We start from the raw sequence: 21364 nt of genomic DNA on the forward strand, positions 1-21364 counted from the left end.
CTTGCAAGAGAGGGCCTGGATTTCCCCAACCCGCCTGGCAGCTAGATGCACTTTGATAGAGGCGTGAGCCAGGCCAGCCTTGGCCAGGGAATGCAGAAATGGAAAGTGCTGCAGAGCTGTGACTCGCAGTGGCGTAATCTTCTGAGTCCTGCACCATATCAGGAGGCGTTTCCATTTGTGGCTGCAGCACAACAAATTAGAGGAAGCTCTAGCCTTAGTCAGGAGCTACTTGTATTCTAGTGGCAGGGAAAAATGCACAAATTCTAGGGCTGCAGGAGCCAGGCCGTGAAGCTCCGCGATGCAGGGTCGTGATGCAGTATTATTCTGGAGAGAAGATCGGGAAGAGGAGGCAGCCAGATGGACAGAGCCACTGACAGACGGAGTAGGTGCTGGTAACGAGATCTGTCGTGGGCAAGCCAGAGCAACGAGAATAACTCTGCAAGGACACTGTCGGAGTTTGTTGATCACACGGAGCACGAGCATAATCAGAGGGAAGGCGTACAGGGAGAGCACGTCCCAAGGAAACAAGAAGGCATCCCCCAGTCTCCTCGGTTGAGGAAACCTGCTGGGAAACCTCTGAAATTTTGATTTGGCGCCGTCGCAAAGAGGTCGATCCGGGGCTGACCCCACTTGGGGAAGAGAAGGGACACTTGATCCAGATTAAGCTCCCACTTGTGCAGGATCGTAGCTCCCTGCTGTGTCAGTTTGTGATGGTGTTCTTGGTGCCTGCCAGGTGAAATGGGACGATGGACACGTCCTGAAGAATGACCCAGTGCCGCAGGGACTGTGCTTTCAGGGAGAGCGTGGGGGAGCAATTACCGACCTGCTTCCGGATGTAGAACATGGTGGTGGTGTTGTCCGTGAAGACCCCCACCACCTTCTGCCGCAGCTGAGGTTAGAATGATTTGAGGGCCCAGAAGAGTGCCCGGAGCGCCAAGACATTGATGTGGAGGTCTTTGTCCTCTAGAAGCCAGAGGACCCTGGTGTGCAACTGTCTGGTGCGGGCCCCTCCGCCCTTCTACACCCTTCTAAGGAGGCATCCGTGGTGACTGTGACCTGGTATTGCAGGAATTCAAACAAAGCTCCTTGCGTGAGATGTCGGCTGGTGCTTCGGCCCTGAAGGACCAGGCTGCCTCTTCTGCTTGGCAGGGCTAGGTTGACGCTTCAGCCTTGCAGGACTTGGCCAGGGGAGGGGGGTGTTGGTTCTGGCTGGTGGCCTAGGAGGGCTGTGGACCAGGCCAGGCACAGGAGCAGCAGGTAGTCTTTGCCTTATTCCCCGACACCAAGGTGTGGAAGGTGGTGAGTATGTCCTGTGACATGTCCCTGGGTACCGGCTGTCCTGCAAACGGAGCAGCTGGTAACGAAACCGGGCTGAAACACCTTGGAAGGGCAGTTGGTTGAACCAGCTCCCCATGTGAAGATCTCTCCTGGGAAATGGGCACAAGGCTTCCTTTGTGATCCGAGTAGTAGTCCTCTGGCAATTCGTCATCAGAGCTAATATAAATGTGCTGAGATTCCCACAGATACCCCATCAGCACTGTCAGGGACATCCTCACCGGCCTGGGAAGAAACCCAGTTGGAGGCAGCTGCTCCCTCAATCTACCCAAAACCGTCGGGAACGAGGCGACGATGGGAACCTGCACCCTGAGAGGCGCATCCACTGCAGTCATGGCCGAAAAGGTTTGCGCTGCTTGCAGTAGCCAGCAGCCGCAAAGGCAGAGCCACTCTTGGTGTTGCCGTCATCATGATTGTAGAAACCACGGTAGTCACTGGGTCTCTCATCGACAAAGTAATGATGGTGGTCATCGTCAGGGTCCATTACTTCAATTTCTAGGTAAGATCCTTGAGAAAGCAGTTGCCACACAACTCTTCCAACACATTGAAGCAAATAACATCCTTCAGTCTGTTGGAAAGGCGCTATGCCTTTCTTCATTTGCAAAAGCTTTAGAATTTGGCAAGACTTTTGTTAATTGTTTTTGGGCAAGACTTCTGTTACTATTTCTAGGCACCACAAAAGACCAGGGGGGAGGGTGGCATTAATAGAAGAGAGTTATTTAAATATAAGGTGAATTAGCTGAATGAATTTGTAAATGTTAAAGCTTATGCAGTTCTTAGCACATGACTCAAAAATACTCCTCCTCCCTTCCCGGAAAGAATGCAGCCTGTGCTCAAAAATAGACTACAGGCACCACCGTGGCGCTCTGATAGCTCTGACCAGCACTTCATTTAGCAGCTGTTTCCTGTACATAAAAAAAAGAAAAAAAAAAAAAAAAACAGGTAGTCTGGGGTCCATGCACACAATGCAGAATTACTGGATCAGAGAAAAATATAACAATAATGGGTAAAGTGTGGAGATTATGGCGGGAAGGTGTGTTTATACATAAATCTTCATAATATTGCAAAATGATGAAAAATGAATGTGAAAATGTATTTTTGCATAGGCTACCATTATGTTAAGGTTACCTGTCCCAAATGGAACCCGGCCTTGCAAGAAGGAAGATTTCAACACTCCTTGTTAGGGCAGGACAACAGTTTTGGGCGGAGCCATGCCAAGATCTGGTGACAAAGTCAAGAGTATTTAAGCCCCCGCCTGGCATGAGTCTGGAGGACCTGAGAGCGGTTGAGGGACAGAATATACTGCTCTGGAGCAGAGTCCTTTGCCCATCCTCACTTCTGTACAGATAAAATGTGTTATCTTTTGCAAGATAGACTCTTGGCTTTAATTCCCTAGATGGGTGCATTCATTCTGGTGTAAGCATAATTAAGGTACCCTTACAGGGACTCCCTTTCAAGTTCTACCAATCTGGCTACAGACCCAGATGTAGCACAAAAATGGCAACCATCTAGGCCAACGACAATGCCCTTAAAATTCCTGATGGGCATCCTTGCCTCCTAGTTCTCATTGACCTCTCAGCAGCATTTGACACAGTAGACCACCAGACACTCACTGACAATCTACATCACTGCATGGGGAACAGCGAGATCGTCCTCAGCTGGTACAAATCCTACCTTGCGAACTGCCAACAGTTCATACAAATGCATTCTTCCAGATCACCAACTCTACCCATCACCTCCGAAGACCAACAAGGATCCATCCTGTCCCCCGTGATCTTCAATCTTTACATGGGACCGCTCGGAATCCTCCTTTCTTCACACAACATCCACATTCACCAATACACATATGACACACAGATCTAACTCAAGATATCCTCCATCGAAGATATTCACAGGCTCAAGGCCTGCCTCACATTGATCCAGTCATGGATGTCCAGTGCTTACCTGAAGCTCAACCCCTCCACAACTAAATTCTTACTGCTGACAAACACCACCAAACACCCAGACATGGCTCTCTGCTATGGACCTCAAGGGATTCACACCCCAGCTGGCCCTCTGTGCACAGTCCCTTGGGTTCAACATCGACAGACCTCGCGTTCAAACAGCACATAGCAAGGAAGACACAAACTGCCTGATAGCAACTTTCTCTCCTGCTGAAAATCAAGCCCTTCATCCCAGAAAACAACTTCAGATCAGCTGCTCAAGCCCTGGTTCTTTCCCACCTGGATGGTGGCAATGCCCTTTTGGAAGGACTTCCAGCAACTACCCTGGCACCCCTGTAATGTGTCCTGCATGCTGCACTGGCTCCCACTGCAAACCTGCATCGTCTTCAAATCCTGTTGCATCTTCTACAAGGGTGTTATCCTCAAATCCCCAAGCGACCTCACTGAGAAACTCAGCACCTTTGGAGGCCTGTGATCCACAAGAAGAAAGGAAATATGCAGACTTGAATTACGACAGTGCAGGAAGGAAAGAACCAGAAGACAGGCCGTCTCGGTCTATGCTACAAGACTCTTCTCGGTCAACATCAGACTGGCCCCATCACTTCTACAGTTCAGGAAAGAGTTCAAGACCTTAATTTTGAAGGAATGGCTCCTCCTTAACACTTAGGGCCACACACCCTACACTCCCCACCCTACCCGAGACACTGATCTACTCACCACTGTCTCCCCCATGCTGCCATCAGCCCTCCCTTGCCCCGGTTAGCTCCCTGCTCCTTTTTTCTCTGCTTCTCTCACTGTGCTCTTCCCCCTAGCGTGCTTCCCAAAGCTAGGTCGGCAGTCAAATACCCTAAAAATAATTCAGCGGTTTTCTCCTGGACAAAAGGGTAAATGGTTATCGCTAGTCTGATTTCACGCAGCTCTAAAATGCTGATGTGGAATCTGACAGGGAGCAAAGCCCGCTCATTGTGTACTTGTCCAAGTGAGGATACAGGCCCTCAAGGATGGATCCGTAACCATAGTCTCCTCCAGCCAAGGTTGCAAAAAATGTCCCCCACCATCACTGTCTCTCAACTAACCCATCAAATTACTTACCTATTCTTTCTGATGGATGTTCCTCACAAGGATTCCTCAACTTAGATATATTCTGCGGCAACATCACAACATCATTTTGGAAAACATTTTTCCACCAGAGGGCATAGTGAGGCATCTGCGTAGAGCACCCCTCAACAACTTCGGTCTCGGGCGTCGATACAAATAGCCGGCACTGTGCACTGTGAATTCAGTTATCAACTGTTTTTCCATTGCGCAGCCACGCTGGGGAATTGTATATTTGTACTCCTTAAAGCAAAATAGCTTGTGAACTGGCATGACCATCGACCAGAGACGTCTTTATGGGAGGTCAAAAGGGGCATGCCCTACAGGGCACCAAAGTGGGCCTGCGTGGGGCTCACATGGCTTCCTGTGAAAGCAATCAGTACCCCTTCTTTGCAAAAACCAAAATAACACGTACCAGGATGTTTTATGGTGCAATGCTGGGGCGCCAAACTTGCTGACAGGCTGTTGTGGACAAGTACATTCTGCTCATATCAATTAATCCAATAATGTTTTTGTGTTCACTGTAATACACAGTTTGTTCATTCGTGATAGCACAACTCCTGTAGTATTTTCACCCTTCTGTGGGGAATATATAGATCATGTGCCATACTGAAAGTTGAAATGAATATTGATAAATGTGTGTGCCATGATTGCTCAGAATATAGCTCAGTTTGTTAAGCACTCGTTAGAGATGTGTGTTCATATGCCTGATCACAGTACCAAATCCAGAAAGGCAGGCTGAAAATGTGTTATGTCTGAGGTGGATAAACTTGCATGTATATATTTTTTTGTGATAGTAACACTTACTATGTGCTACACAGCAATGTAACTAAAGAGTTGTTACTCCAAATGAGGGTTGTCAAAAATGGCAGCCACTCCCCAAGTGAGGAGCATAGATCCTGGTCAGACCATCTTATGTCACTGCATAGTACTGTGCTCTCTTCTGTGAAAAGGTTTGCCTTCTCACTTACTGGTGGTGGTGTTGTTTAGCCTATTGCCTGACTTTCCTTTCACCTATGACATTTGAGTGGAAGGGGTTACAGACAGAAGAGAGCTGGCTTAATGTCAGAGGCCTAAGGTTAGCAGATGTTCAGGTCTACTCATAGAGCAAAAAACAGTTGCTTTCTTATACAATCTGCACATCACAAATACTGGACCTAGGTTCTGTGTGTTGGGTGTGTGTAAAGCTTTAAAATACATTTGAAAATCTCAGATGAAACCTTTTAATTAAATTAATATTGTGGTGCTTTTATGCTTGCCTTTCTGATAGTGAAAATGAAGCTTGAATCACTGAGGAAACAGATTCTTGAAGACAGCTTTTCCAAACTGGGCCTCTGCCCTAGCACTAACATCCAGACAGTAGTGCTTACGAAAGGCTGATGGCGAGGCCCACGTGGCTGCCTTGCTAATGACCTGCCATGGTACCTGTCTCTGGAAAGCGACAGCTGCTGCTTTTGACCTGACCACACATTTTGGGGGAATGACTTTTTCTGCAACTCATAGGACTTAGTAATGGCCTCCACCATCCACCTTGCAAACAATGCCTTCTAGACTTCTCCTCTGGGAGCCCACCCGCCAAAAGTACTAGAAGGGCATCTGACTTCCTGAGCTACTTCGTCTGGTCTATGTAGTTCGCTTGACGTCGGAACAGTGCAACGTCTCCGCCTCAGGATCTGGAAGGTGGTTGGAAGGAAGAGATCCTCATTTATGTGAAAGGAAGACAACTTTCGGTAGACATTTCTGGCAAGTTCTCATGACCACCTTGTCCCTGTGGAGGACAGTACAAGGCTCTGTGCAAACCAGGGCCTTTATTTCGCTAATGCGCCTAGCTGAAGTTAATCCTAGTAAGAGCACCGTTTTAAGAGTGACTCACTTGATGTCCGTAGTGGCCATGGCCTTGAACGGCTTGTGCACTAGCGCAGCCAGAACCACATTGAGATCCCACACAGGGTGAGGTCTCTTGACAAGGGGGTAAAGTCTGGTTACCCCCTGAAGATGTCTCTTTACCACCGGGGTAGCAGAGGAAAATGATTGTTCTTCCATATCCCTGTATGCCCCAATGTCTGCCAGATAAATGCAGCATACTGGCCAAGTATGCTGAAAACGAAAGCATGTAGTCTGCATTTGGCATTGCTCTCTGAGGCGAAAAGGTCAACTTCTGGGTGACTCCAACCCTGTAACAGGAACTGGAGGACTCTGGGCCCCAGCTGCCATTCATAGTTGTCCATCTGGAGCCTGTCGGCCTCTGTGTTGCTCTCACCTGGTGAGTGGTCTGTGCTGAGGTGGATACCGTGCTGCATAGACGATTCTGAGATCTGAACAGACAGGTTGTATGTATAGAGATTAAGACCACATACCACCCTGCTTGTTGAGATTAAACATTGAGGTGGTATTATCTGTTCTGATGAGCACTAGTTTGTCCATTATGATTGGGAGGAAAGCCTCTAAGGCCAATTGGATAGCTGTCAATTCCAGCACACTGATGTGTTCCTCCTGTTGCTGGTGAGTCCACTGCCAGTGGACTCAAAAGGTGTCTAGAGTGGCCACCCAGCCCTCCAATGAGGAGTCTGACGAAATTACTGCAGTTGGCTGAGGCTGGTGAAAGGGAGCCCCCCTTCATAATGTTCTCCTGTTTTCTCCACCAAACAAAATCCGGCCTAAGGTGGTGCGGTATAGGCACCTTGTCAGACTGGGAGTCCTTCCTCAGGTCCCAGTTTGCTGCAAGATGCAACTGAAGCCTTCTAATTTTCAACCTGGTATGAGGAATGGCCAGGATGCATGCTGCCATAAGGTCCAGCAGGTGCTGATACCACCAAGCCGTGGTCATCTCCCTGTCCAGGAAATGTCTGGTGGCCCTTAGGATAGCCCAGACCCGTTCTTGTGTAGGGAAAAATCCTCTGCCTTGTGTCCCATGCCAGACCCAGAGAAATCAGGGACGAATTCGGACTTGGTCTGATGCACTGAAAACCAAGCGGGTATAGGAAATTCATGATGCTCCCCAAGGTGTAGAGGGCTGCCTCCCTCAAGCTGCTTCTGATGAGCCAGTCGTCTAAACAGGGGTAGACGCAGTGACTCCTGGATCTCAGGAGCGCTGCTACAGTGTTGTTAATCCTTGATTTACAGAGCCGCGTTGAAGCCAAACGGCAGCAATCGATGTCCCATGAAAGTGAACCGCAAAAACTGCCTGTGCGGCTGCCAAATCAGGACTTGCAGGTAGGCATCCTTTAGGCCAAGGGAGCACATCCACTCTCCCTGACAGAAACTCTCAGCGCTCTGAGCAGGAGTGATCATCTTGAATTTTTGGAGTGGGAGAGATAGGTTTGCAAAAGATAGGTTGAGAACCACCCTCAGCCAAGTTTGAGGGGTCAGGAATGTGAGGCAGACAACTTTTAGATGATTTTTCATAATTTGCCATTTTATTAAATCATATGTTTTAATAGCGCCTCACTATCCCTACTCGGATTTCCCTGCCTAACGTGAACTTAGGAAAATATTCTAATGGAGAATCTTTGACCCTCACACTTGTACATGAAATACAGAAGAAAAAAAATATGTTTGTATATCTCTCCACTTTTTTGTACCCATCGAGTCGAGTGGTGCACAATATTCGTATTGTACCGTAATGTATTTTAAATATGAATAAAGAATTTGTGCATGTTACTGTTGGACCGAGTGCCCGGTTACTTTAAGTTTTGCCAAGAGAGTTGTTGGTTTAGGACAATACAGCATTCACAAAAAAATTTCCCCCACCATCACTGTCTCTCAACTAACCCATCAAATGACTTACCTATTCTTTCTGATGGATGTTCCTCCCAAGGTTTCTTCAATTTAGATATATTCTGTGGCAACAGCACAATTTTGGAAAACATTTTTCCACCAGAGGGCATAGTGAGGCATCTGCGTAGAGCACCCCTCAACAACTTCGGTCTCGGGCGTCGATACAAATAGCCGGCACTGTGCACTGAATTCAGTTATCAACTGTTTTCCCATTGCGCAGCCACGCTGGGGAATTGTATATTTGTACTCCTTAAAGCAAAATAGCTTGTGAACTGGCATGACCATCGGCCAGAGACGTCTTTATGGGAGGTCAAAAGGGGCATGCCCTACAGGGCACCAAAGTGGGCCTGCGTGGGGCTCACATGGCTTCCTGTGAAAGCAATCAGTACCCCTTCTTTACAAAACCAAAATAACACATACAAGGATGTTTTATGGTGCAATGCCGTGGCGCCAAACTTGCTGACAGGCTGTTGTGGACAAGTACATTCTGCTCATATCAATCCGATAATATTTTTGTGTTCACTGTAATACACAGTTTGTTCATTCGTGATAGCACAACTCCTGTAGTATGTTCACCCTTCTGTGGGGAATATATAGATCATGTGCCATACTGAAAGTTGAAATGAATATTGATAAATGTTTGTGCCATGATTGCTCAGAATATAGCTCAGTTTGTTAAGCACTCGTTAGAGATGTGTGTTCATATGCCTGATCACAGTACCAAATCCAGAAAGGCAGGCTGAAAATGTCTTATGCAAAAACTGCCTGTGCGGCTGCCAAATCAGGACTTCAAGGTAGGCATCCTTTAGGCCAAGGGAGCACATCCAGTCTCCCTGACAGAAACTCTCAGCGCTCTGAGCAGGAGTGATCATCTTGAATTTTTGGAGTGGGAGAGATAGGTTCGGAAAAGATAAGTTGAGAACCACCCTCAGCCAAGTTTGAGGGGTCAGGAATGTGAGGCAGACAACTTTTAGATGATTTCTCATAATTTGCCATTTTATTAAATCATACGTTTTAATAGCGCCTCACTATCCCTACTCGGATTTCCCAGCCTAACGTGAACTTAGGAAAATATTCTAACGGAGAATCTTTGACCCTCACACTTGTACATGAAATACACAAGAAAAAAAAATATGTTTGTATATATCTCCACTTTTTTGTACCCATCGAGTCGAGTGGTGCACAATATTCGTAGTGTACCGTAATGTATTTTAAATATGAATAAAGAATTTGTGCATGTTACTGTTGGACCAAGTGCCGGGTTACTTTAAGTTTTGCCATGAGAGTTGTTGGTTTAGGACAATACAGCGTTCACAGGCTTAACATTTGTTGGTGTGTTTACAGGTTTGCCCATAACCTTAAAACTGAGCACCCACTGCAAGCAGGCTTGGTGCACCACTCGATGGGTACAAAAAAGTGGATTTGGTAATACGTGGTAGCCGCCTCCCGTTTCTTGTGTGCAATCTTATAAGTAGGACTGATGCTACAGTATGCAGAGTAAGCCTGTGAACTTTTTCTAAGTCTGAACTAGCTGCTGTTGGCACACAACATGGTCAGCACTTTCTAAACATTCTCTTTTTGTATTATGACTGAGAATTGTTGATGAAAAGAAGGGGTCTAACCTCGAATTGGTGATTATATCACAAACACATTACATTTCCCTAAGTAATACCAACATTACAGGCGTTAGTAGAGGAAAGTGCATTTATTGATCCGGAGTTATTAGACGGGATATTTCAAATAGTCAGCATGACAGAGGAAATCGAAGCCAATCGTTTTGCGGCGGCACAGGTTCTATTTAAAATGGACAAGGACTATGATACGACCCAAGGTGCAAGTAGTTCTATGGCACTGACTAATGCAACAGATGGACAAATTGGAACTCATCAAAAAACAGAGATCAGTAAATACTGGGAGGCCATGAACCTCACTATGTATTTGGAAGAAAAGAGGATCCCTCAAGGATTGAGAATTCTCACCATTCCTATTTATGATGATATTGATCCTGAACTCAGACGAATGGACAGACCACACGAATAGTTGCTCATTTGGCATGATTCAGACACAAATTAAATATGCTAAAAAAGATCGGGCCACACTCAGAGATTGAATGAACTATTTTCCTCTAAAGAAGCAGATGAATGTAAATGAAAAGTAGCCAGAATGGAAGAAAATCTGGAACGTTTTGAAGGTGAGATCTACATTAAGAAACATTTTAGAGAGAGAAAAAAAAAGACAATCAACAAGGCAGGAAAATACGATGTGTCCATCGAAGACCAACCTTTGAAGAAAAAAAAACACAAGTGCAATTGTAGCACCTGTTGAGTCCACCTCATCTGAAGTAGAATCTTCAGATCCTGAATTAAGACCAGTAAGGGTGCATTTTTTTAGAAAAATTCAAACTCCTCCATCCGAAAGCAGGAATGAGAGAAAACCAAGTGGAAGACCGCCAGGAGGAGGAAGAGGAGGACCAACAAGAAAATCTGGAGCGGGAGGAAGTGTGGGTGATGCACATACACAGTCGGATCACACGTTCTGGGAGAGGACAAAAGAACAAAGGGAGCGGAGTACAAAAGAAGAAGAGCAAGAGTGTTCAACATTTCAGGAAGAGAGATGACTGAAAGTGAACAGCAAGTATCGGAGCTGGGATTATCTTTCTGTCCCACACAGAATTTTGACTTCACAGAAACAAGAATTGATTTGTTTAAATTTCTAAGTCAAATTAAAAAAATGTGTCCCCACCCAGATTAGTGGCGTTGAACCTCTCTGCCGAGAACCTATACCTGAATCTAGCAGCCACAGTATGTAAGATTTAGATGATGTAAGGACACTAGACAGCTTACAAGACCCCCAAGATTGTTCAACAGATCCTAGAGTGGATGACACATTTGTCCAATATGGGATAGCCACTGATTTTACTGAAGAAAGTGGGTTGAAAAATAAATCCATTTTCAAATCCAGCTGCAATCTCTAATAATATAGAGGTGTTTGAAGAATGTGTCTTAAGAGACCTTAGAGATCTAGCAGATAGACCCAATATGGAAAGATCTAATCTTACACAAACACAAAGACTGGCTATAAGTCCTTGAGAAATGATGAGACAATTGTAATCAGACAAGCAGATAAAGGTGGAGGTGTGGTTGTGTGGGCTAAAAATGAATATTTGTCTGAGGTTCACAAACTAGATGATCCAGAATGTTATGAGATTAGAAAGATGTAATTTATTGACAAGATTAAAATCGAGTTAGATAGTATGCTAAATGATTTCAAGAAAGCTAATCTATTGGAGAGTGATGAGGTATTTTTCATGAAAAAAGATTTTCTAATCACTCCCATCATACACTTTACCCCCAAAATTCATAAAGACATCAATAGAAGTCGAGGCAGGCCTATAGTTTCTTTTAGAGGTTCATTGTTGAAAAATGAGTCCAAATATCTTGATGTGTTTTTGCAACCTTTTGTTAAAGATCTGAATTCATACATCAGAGATACAACTGAGATTTTGAACAAAATACACGGTATTGAGTGGGAATCTGTCTTTCTATTGGTTTCCCTTGATGTGACTTCCCTATATACGTCTATTCAGCATCACAATGGTTTATAGGCCTGTATGTTTTTCTTAGACACCAGATCGGTCAGTTACAAACAACAGAATTATATGATTCTAACACTCCTCAAGTTCTGTTTGGAGCACAATATATTTCTATTTGAGGAAGTGTTGTACAGACAGAAATGTGGTGCTACCATGGGTTCTTGCATTGCCCCCACATATGCAAGTGTATACATGGGGTGGTGGGAACAGAAGATGGCCTGGTCCGAAACTAATGACAATTTTGTAGGCCAGATTATATGCTGGTGTGGAGAGGTGATGAGTCTCTGACAGAATATGTGGAAATATTGAATACAAACCATATGAATCTTAAACTTTCCTTCATGAGTAGTGCAGATCGGCTAGTTTGCTTGGATTTAGAATTACTTATCACAAACAAAATAGACAGACTGCACAGGAAACGGGTAACATCTAACTCCATATTGCATGGTAGAAGCCATCATCCTGAGAAATTAAAAATGAGTTTCCCATATGGGGAAATGGTGAGAGACAAGAAAAATTGTTCACTAAATGAGGATTTTCAGAGTGAAGCATGTAAGATGGGAGCTTGCTTCTTAGAGAGACTAAACCAGACAGAACATCACTAAAGCCTATAATAAGCACGTTCTTCGAGACAGACAAGAGCTTCTAAAAATTAAGACAAGGAGTAATTAAATAGATCAGATTCATTACCACATAAAGCCTACAAGTAGACAATGTTAGAAAAATTCTGTGTAAACATTGTTCGATTTTTGCAAGCAGATAGTGATTTACAAACTTCTATAGGGGTGTCACACCTTTGTGGGAATAAGAACACACACTAACAAAGCTCTTGGTTCAACACAACTTTTATTTAAATGTTATTTTCTCTTGAGGAAAAACGGATACTGTAGATGTAGGCTTCCTCCAAATGTGAGAGACCACTCCTTCTCCGAAATTGGGAAAGAACAGCATCTCAATGAACTTTAGTTAATGCTGGCAATACCTCTGGATGTCTAAGTTCCAAAAGTTTTATTTCTAAAAACGAATCAGTCTTTGCCCATACAGACGACAGGTTACTCAGGGGTATCACTTAACACTGTTGTCCCTTCATAGCTTAAAGGTTCCTATAAAACGCTGTCCCCGTCAACCAGATCTCGTTGCAGTTGTATTAAGCTTTATTGTTGCTGTAACATCCATAGATTAAAACAACGTATTTGCAGATTCGTTTCATTTGCCTTGGTGAATCTCTAATAGTTTTCCATAAGGTTATAACTGAATAACTTCTTAAATAATGAGCGAGTGCTTTTTCGGGAAGAAACTGACTTTAATTGACATGTCCATTCAGGTATGATACCCACATAAGGCTTTGAAGTTTAGAAAAAGGCAGGCATTGACATTCTCTGTCGTGATGGTTACAGGCCCCTCCTCTCGCTAATCCTTCAGTTACAACCGTGCTGTCTCATTAACAGCTGATCCCGTTTTGTCAGCGTATGTTCTTCCCTCGCTCTCACAAGCCCCAACTTTACGTGCACGTCGCTTCGATATTCCATCACTCCCTCTTTCAGCTGATGGACACGTAACCCCGTCTCTCTCTTCGGGAATAAACGGCCTCTTCTCCGCGATCTTCGCCTCCCTCGTGGCACACCTCTTCCTTCAGCTAAACAGCGGATAGTGTAGCAGGCGGTCTCACTCTCCTTTCCTGGTTGGATACGTACAACCACTACCACAAAACTTTGGCACAACTTTTCTCTCCTTCTCAAGAGTTATGGTGGAGCTCCTTTTTAATAAGCCCACTCGTAACGAACCTCCTCTTCGCCCTCTCGTAGTATTGTTTCCTAGCAACCAAGAACAGAAAGAAACATTAAAGGAAGGCACCTGGTGACAGCTGATATCTCCATGAGCCCAATGATACCCGCCCCCTAAGTTTAACCTTTCATCTCCTGTCTGAACTGCAGTTTGTTTCTGTTAGTTCTGCCTTTTACCATAGCTCTTTCACATTCTTCTGATTCTTCACAAGGGGACAAGACACAAATTACTTTTGCCAAAGCTAAATCTCTCAAAAATCTTATTTCACACCAAGTATGCCCAATACAGTTAATGGTGTCCATAATTGGTTAAGAGAGGCAATGTGAATCAAAGGCTTCGACAAACGTAATAATTGTAAAATGTGTGTCTATGCAGTCAAAAAAGAGGAACTTCAGTATGGTGCCAAGTACAACAAATGGTGGTAGATTAAGCAGAAGATTAATTGTCTGATCAAATTTGTGGTATATGCAATAATTTGTCCATGCGAGCTAATGTATATAGGTTCGACGATCTGACAGCTTAAAATATGCATCCTCCAACATTATATGGCGATGCTGGTTATATATTGGCCGTACACTTTTCTGATAAACACGATAGTGATGTATCAATGAGATTCTATGCGCTAGCACACATACCTATACATAAGAGGAGAGGCAACAGAGAATGCAAACTCTGTAAATTGGATTCCAGATCGATAGTGATCTTCAATACAAAAAAGCCAAACAGTCACAATACTGGGAAGAGTTAGCTATACATTTGCTGGATGACTAAGTAAGAGCCTCCATGTAGGAGTACATTAGAGAAACACAGCAATGTATATCATTGGATATTGTCTGTGGAGATTGTAGAAGTCAGCATATTTGCACCTTGCAGTGATTATGTAATGAACTGGAATCTGATTTTAACAGTTTTTACTTATTGGATCATTTGAAATATTGGATTGATGTATTGTAGCAATATGTGTTTCTAAAACAGTGTTACATTAGGTTTACATTGCTTATTTGCACATCACACGAACATCGAGAACCAAGAATTTTAGAATTGTTTCCAAAGTGTTGGTTTGCTCATCATTAGCATGTTTTTGAACATTTGAGATTGCACTTTATACTGTTGGATGACACTTTACAGCACTTTGTCACCTTTAAGAGGCTCCATAGGAAACTGCAACAAGCCCACTAAGGCAGAACTCTCCCTATTGTATTTTATACTATTGATATGTATTTTATACTAACAGACAGAATGCACGATAACACTCTATAGTACCCTGTCACTTTAAATAGGTGCCGTAGGAAAGGTATTAAGCCCACTTGGGCTGAACTTTCTGAATACATGTGACCCGTGTGATAACAATATGGGTCACCATGTTTGAACCATATTTGCTGTCGCTGTACAGCAAATAGTAGTGCCGCCGCACTAACGTTAGCTTCGGTGCATGTGTAAGCCCCAGACTCTATCCACGCAGGATTACACAGTAGTGGTGATGAGATTATTGTTAATAATTAGCAATTAGGCTTCACAAACCTAAGTTGCAGTATTATTACGTACAATTCAGGTAATGAGTATGGGAGATGATATTACATACAATCTACTAAATCAGACAATGTTATGAAGTAGTCTATCTCAAACGCACCAAAATGGGTGGCAACAGCCTCCAGGTGAAAGCAGCCCAACACTGGAACTCCCTACCACCCTCCCTAAGGACACCCTACACTTACACATACTTTAGACGCAACTATATCCATTGGATAAAGAACAATGGCCACTAATACTATCCAGCCCATCCATGTAAATTATGTTTATTTGCCTCATTTGTAAACTGTTTGCCTTCCAGTGTCCCATTGTAATGACTGTAATGCATTGTAACCTGTAAACAAGCTGTGAATAACCTTGTCGCTCCTGCGCCCTCATACCCTCGGGTCTAGTGCGCAATACAAATGAATAAACTAAATAGATATACAGTTAATTAGTGACAAACCAGTCAAAGATGGCTGCCGTTATTACAACAAGTTATCTGACCCAATGTAGGTCAGTTACATGAATGTTTAAGTTTACACCTCCTGGAAAAATGAAGAAATAGAGAAAGGTTCTTATTGTATGGATTATTACACTTCACCTGAAGAAGTCCCTGCATAGGGGAGGAACGCGTGGCGTAGAGTGGAGAGTTTTGGACTGCACATGCAATCTGTAAGTAAATGCTGGCTTAGACTTTCATAATGAATGGATTTTAAATACGAATAAAGAATTTTTGCATGTTTTTCTGTGAGAGTTGTTGGCTCATGACAATACATCGTCCACAGGCTTAACGTTTGTGGATATATATGTATATATAGCAATTCACACAACATCAACAATTGTATTCTGTAATAAATTCACAGTCTCTCATTGTAACCTGGGTGACCTGCCATTCCCTGGGTTTTAAGCTGAATTCAGTCTCATTGTTCAACAAAAAGAAACAAGGAAATCCAGAGTTGGTTTTATTCTTTGCACCTTCAACTTGACAAAAGAAAAGTTCCAGTAATCCAATTTCCAAAGAGAAAGCCACTTCTTCTTACAACAGATATTTTAGGCAAAACAAATAGCATCAATGATATTCTTGGTCAGGATGTTTTGGTCACAACTTCATAAATGTCAAAGGAACACAGCTCCTTAATGTCAGCTTTTCGCAGCTATACTTTCAACACCATAAATCAGAATTGGGGACTGTCAAGATAACTTCACAGCACTTCTACTTCTACCTGGTTTAATCTCAGACCAGGCCCACTTCTACAAGAAATTGCCATGCGGGTCTACTCGCCTACCCGATAGCTTTCCACATTCAACAGTGCTTTGGAAGTTCTGAACCTACTGACAACCACAAGTTTAACACAGCTTCAACAGTTTGTGACTTTCAACAACTTTTCAGAAAAGACAATATTCGCATCGGAGCTTCTTGACACCTTCATGTAAGCAAGGCACTCTTCTTCTGAACATTCACATTCCAGAAGGTCAGCCTCTTTGCCACTCTTGTCTGTCTGCACTATCATTAACCAAAATGCCCATAAGGATATAATCTTATACCAGCTTCAATTTTATGGAACAATCATCATGAACAAGCCTTACCCCTTTTTGACATTGCATTTGCCCCTTCTCTTCCTGTTCACCCCATTTGCTTAGCGGCATGCCTGGTTAATGGGCTCTTTTGACTCTGGACAATATATACACAGCTGTTGGCTTTGGCAATGCTACCACCCATGGGTGTGGGCAATGCTTCTACCACTCATGGCTGTGGACAATGCTTGCTCCTTGGAACTCACAAATCTTAACTTTCAGTCCCTTTAATTCTGTGTTACAATGTTTTCTACTGCTTTTTAAATGACTTCAGTTCACCTTCAATTCAGAATCACTTTTTAGGCACACGCGATCAGTATTTCATCTGTTTTATGCAGTCTAATGTTAAATTAGTGCCATTCAGATTGCTTCCCTTATACGCTAGTGCTACTTTTGTTGCATCATTGTCCGACAAGCAACAGTCAGGTTAACAGCGCTCTCACTCATATGTGAGTGATTCTCCTTTGCTTCTGCTACCTGCCTTTGTTCGCACAAGGAATTAGAACGATTGGTAACACTCACCGTCTTCTCTCTTCGATCCCTTTGCATGCTGCATGACTTCCACTGCTCTGGCGTCTTCTGAACTGACAAATTTTCACATTGAAGTTGTCTTTAGTCTCGCCACGCAGTCACTGAGCTCACTGCTCACCTGGCTCCTGCATGCTTCCTGCTCCGCAGTCTCTGAAATTCGGTTCACATGGGCGACATCCTTCTTCCTTCCCGCTTCCCGTTGCGCAACCTCTGCACTCCAGATTTAGGGGGATGAGGACCCTCTCTGGACATGGAGCTGGAACCTGCTTGATGAAAGTCCCGGGGGTCTCTTCTTTGCTCCAACTTCTGCGTGGACGGCCAACAACGTGCTTTCCTTCTGCTGCTACTGCTCTATTTCCTACTAATGGCCTGCAGCTGAGGAGGCCTTTTAAGCCTCTCTACCTCCTTCAGGTGTGGGTCATTCGCTCTAACAAGCTGACCACTTATGCAACGCTGGTCTTGAGCCCTCTTCCTCGTCCCAGTACTCAGGAAATTATGGGATCTGAAGTCGATAACGACAGTTTTAGGTTTTCTATTCAGTTTTCCACATTTAAACTTATTTTTAATTCCCCTAAGTATATTTAAGAAATCAACACCAGTATTTACTTGAAAAGGAGCATTTAGTTGTTTTATGCCATCACTTACAGATTTCCTTTCTCTGTACTTCTGTAAGTTAGGGGGGTTTCTAATTATACAAGTCTCAGATGGGCTTTCCTTAAATAGGATGTTAATGGATTTTGTCTTAGTTTGACCCACATCAGAATGGTAAATTTCTGGATTGGACAAATCATAACGGCAATAAGCCATTACATGCCTTGGTACTTGTGAAAGGCTCTTCCCCTTTAAAGCTTTAAAGACAAATGCTATGTCTCATGCCAGGGGACCACCTCACTACCCCAAGCCTTGTCTCCTACCAGGTGATCCTCCTGCAGAGCACCACCACCCAAGGTCAGGACCAGGAGAGCCCCTTTGGTTCAGGGGAACTTGCTCGACCAAATGGATCGGTACAAGGGAGAGAATTTCCCCCAAAAGAGAAGGAGACTATTTGTAATACGGGAGGAGAGAAATGGTGTAAGTCAATAACGTCCTGAAACCACAGAACGAACACAAGGGTCTTTTACTAGAGATCACCACTGCTGCTCCTGACAGCCAGTATGCCCCTCCCGAAGAGGGATGGACCTGGACGCCACCCTCATTGTTTTTTGGGCCAGAGGGACTCCCCGGAAGTCATCGAAAGTCCTGTTTTGGTGGTCTGACCGCCCTTGACAATGAAATGGCCTTGGGGCCGGCTTCTTGAGGAAAGCCAGGGACTTAAGTCTGAGGGCTGGCTTAAATCATCTTTAGCTCCTCGTCTGTTGAGGAGTTGAACAGCCCTGCACCTTCGAAATGAAGGTCCCAGATCCTCTCCTGCAAGTCAGAGTTGAACTTAGTGGTGTGTAACCACCAAGCGGCACAACGCATGTCTGTCGCTACGCAGATCCTTTGGCTGCTGTATCCATGTGCTCCACTGTGGACTCGAGCACATCTTGCGCAACCACCCTTGGCCTCTGCCAACCCGGCCTTGAAGGCTGAATGGTAGATCTGGTAGAAAATTGTCTATTTCACACCACAGCTTTTGGTTGGCTGAAGCCAAAATTACATCGCCGTTAGCTTGTCTGAGGTGCAAGCCCACATTTGCATAAACCCTTCTGTCGTAGCTGAGCTGAGAAGGTTGGCCGCTGAGGAGCTAGAGGGATCTAGTGGATTGGGGCTTTGCGTGCATTGAGGCTGATGCAATGACTGATGAATGTGTCCAAGGGTGAGAGGACAGATCGCCTACCCCTCTACCTGCCTGTACTTGGTGTCTAGGCAGTCGAGTGTCGTTTCAACCAGCTCTTGGCCGCCAGCGTTCGAAACATTATTTTGCATAGGAATGCCTGACTTGCTGTGTGTCTCGAGAACCAGCACTTCTGCTAGCATCAGTTTCCAGATGCACTCATTGGGGAAGGAGTACTCCAAAAACTCTTCCAGACCCTTCATGCAGTCGTGGACAGTCTTGATGGATGCTGAGATCTCAGGGTCCTCCTCCTGGTCCGTTTTCCTATCCCCCTGTGCCACGTCTGCCCCCTGCTGAGCCTCCCCCTGTGTACCAGGTTCTGAGGCCCGGACAGTAGCCAATGGGGAGGCAGGCAGTCGGTCTGCTTCAGTTGTCTGGGTACCGGCTGGGACCCCTGCCTCTACATGAGTGAGAGCTGGGGCAGGCTGCGTCAGAGGAGGGGTCGGCTCTGGCACATGTGCCAGAGGAGGATGAGGAACCACCCCTTATCAGGGATTTTAATAGGCCCGTCATCTGAGGAGATTTAATGAGCCACATTAAGCACTCCTGCCCCCTGTGGTGGTAGTGGATTGCCCGGAGAAGAGGGAACCCCTATCTGGGTTTACCTTAGGGTGGCGGACCCAAGTCGATATGTTGTGCACCATTGTACCTGTGCCTCTGACCATTCCACCCTTGGTGTAAAGTCGGGCCTCTGTGGGATGGAAAGCTGCTCCGCCGAGCCGCTTGGCCCTGGGCTAGGACGCTCCCTTGGTGGTGCGTCATATCCCAAACACAATCTTGTCACTGGCCGCCATTTTAGGTACAGGGTTTTGTTGAGGAATGTGCAGTAACAAAACCGGCGTAGGGCCTGCAACCCCAGACCGTGAAGGGCCCTTGAGCGGGGGCTCATTGTCAGTAAAGAACTCGAGAGATCCCGGTATGCATACTGCTCTCAGGCTTGCGCCCGGTAGTCAAGAACATAGCACGTATAGGCATCCCATTGGGCCTAGGGCAGGTGTCCGAGCAAGACTGCCCCTTGGGACGAGTCCTGGTACAGGAGCGATGTAGCCTTCAGCCCATTTCTCGGGAGGGCATACAGCCCCCTCGGTCCTGGGACCAATAGCTTGAACAGCCTCAAGATCTGGGCCGGTGCAAGGGTCCTTATAATCCCTCCCATGCAGAGAGTTCCTGGGAAAGGTGCCGGCATGTGGCATGGTAGGGAAGGCACCAGAGGCCGTTAGAGGTGATCAAAAAATACAGGGGCGAAAGCTAAAATATGGCAAACTTCTCAGAGCTTGCTGGAAAAAGGTCCGATCCAGACAGAGCGGAAAAGGGGACTGATGACAGTCATCGGAGGGCAAGGCTACGGCATTGTGGTCACGCCTGTAAATTTGAAGGGGAAATGCTCTTTTTTTTTTTAGAAGGAAAAAAGGTTCCGGCCCGTACCTAGACAGGGACGCCCATAAAGTATGGACGAAAGGGGATGGGACGTAGGAGTATGATTTTATTTCCAGCTTCAAAAAAATAGTCATTAAAATACTCTCACCTCAAAATCTTAACTTGGGCACTGTCTATAAGAGTCACTAGCAGGGTTTGACCTCTTTCTATGCTGCTTCTTCTTGCCCTTGCAATCCATGTTCCCCTGTAGGCTTATCAATCACAGTCTTCTTGACATCACAGCTGCGTGACTTCGAGGGGGCCTTTTACCACTTTTGACAAAGAAAGCAAAGAGCTAGGTGGCATGCTCACTGAGGGCCTTTGAATACATACACTGCAGAATCTAAAATCCTCAGTGGGAAGGTCTTCCCCACGGCAGTAAAAGCATATCCGGTGGGGATCCGACACGAAGATATCCCTCACGCAGAACACACATGGCTTTAAGCCTGAGGCCTTCAGCGGGTTATGCAGGAAGCAGTTAAAAAGAAACTTGCTTAGCCAAGTGGCATTCCAGAAGCCTCCTGATTGCACAGAAAAAAGAAAGTGAAGGTACCAGGAAAAGTTGACGTGGGACTGTGCTGTGCACTCCTGTGGTGAAAAGGTTTCCGAAGACAGCTGGTGATGGAGAATGTCAGATGAAGAATCTGTGAAAGGAAGGAATTAATTCTAAATTAGAAATTCTGAGTTAACTCCAAAACCCTGAGTATCAGATGGTAGATGAAAAAAGGGGTGGGGGAGTGAGAACTCGATTCAGTTATATCCTGGAGGTTTTAACTTCGATAAGGCAGGTGATAAAGGGGTCTGCCTCTTGGAATAGCTGGCCATTTAATTTATCTGGCACTGGAATACACCACGGATGAGTAAACAAACATGTAGGAAATCTGCACACCTCTTTCAGGCTTGCATTCTTTACCATGTATCAGCTACTCAGTAAGTGTTCACTCTTTAATTTCCAGTAGCCAGCTTACTTTTCTTCCTCTTCCAAGA

General features: G+C 45.0%; 1 protein-coding gene across 2 annotated transcripts in view; it reads right to left on the reverse strand.

Moving 5' to 3' along the window:
• TTC3 (tetratricopeptide repeat domain 3) overlaps positions 1 to 21364 on the reverse strand; it is a 2698168-nt gene that overhangs the window by 583552 nt on the left and 2093252 nt on the right. The window lies entirely within an intron of this gene.

This window comes from Ambystoma mexicanum, chromosome 7p (assembly GCF_040938575.1).
Source record: "Ambystoma mexicanum isolate Mex_15411 chromosome 7p, UKY_AmexF1_1, whole genome shotgun sequence".
NCBI lineage: Eukaryota > Metazoa > Chordata > Amphibia > Caudata > Ambystomatidae > Ambystoma > Ambystoma mexicanum.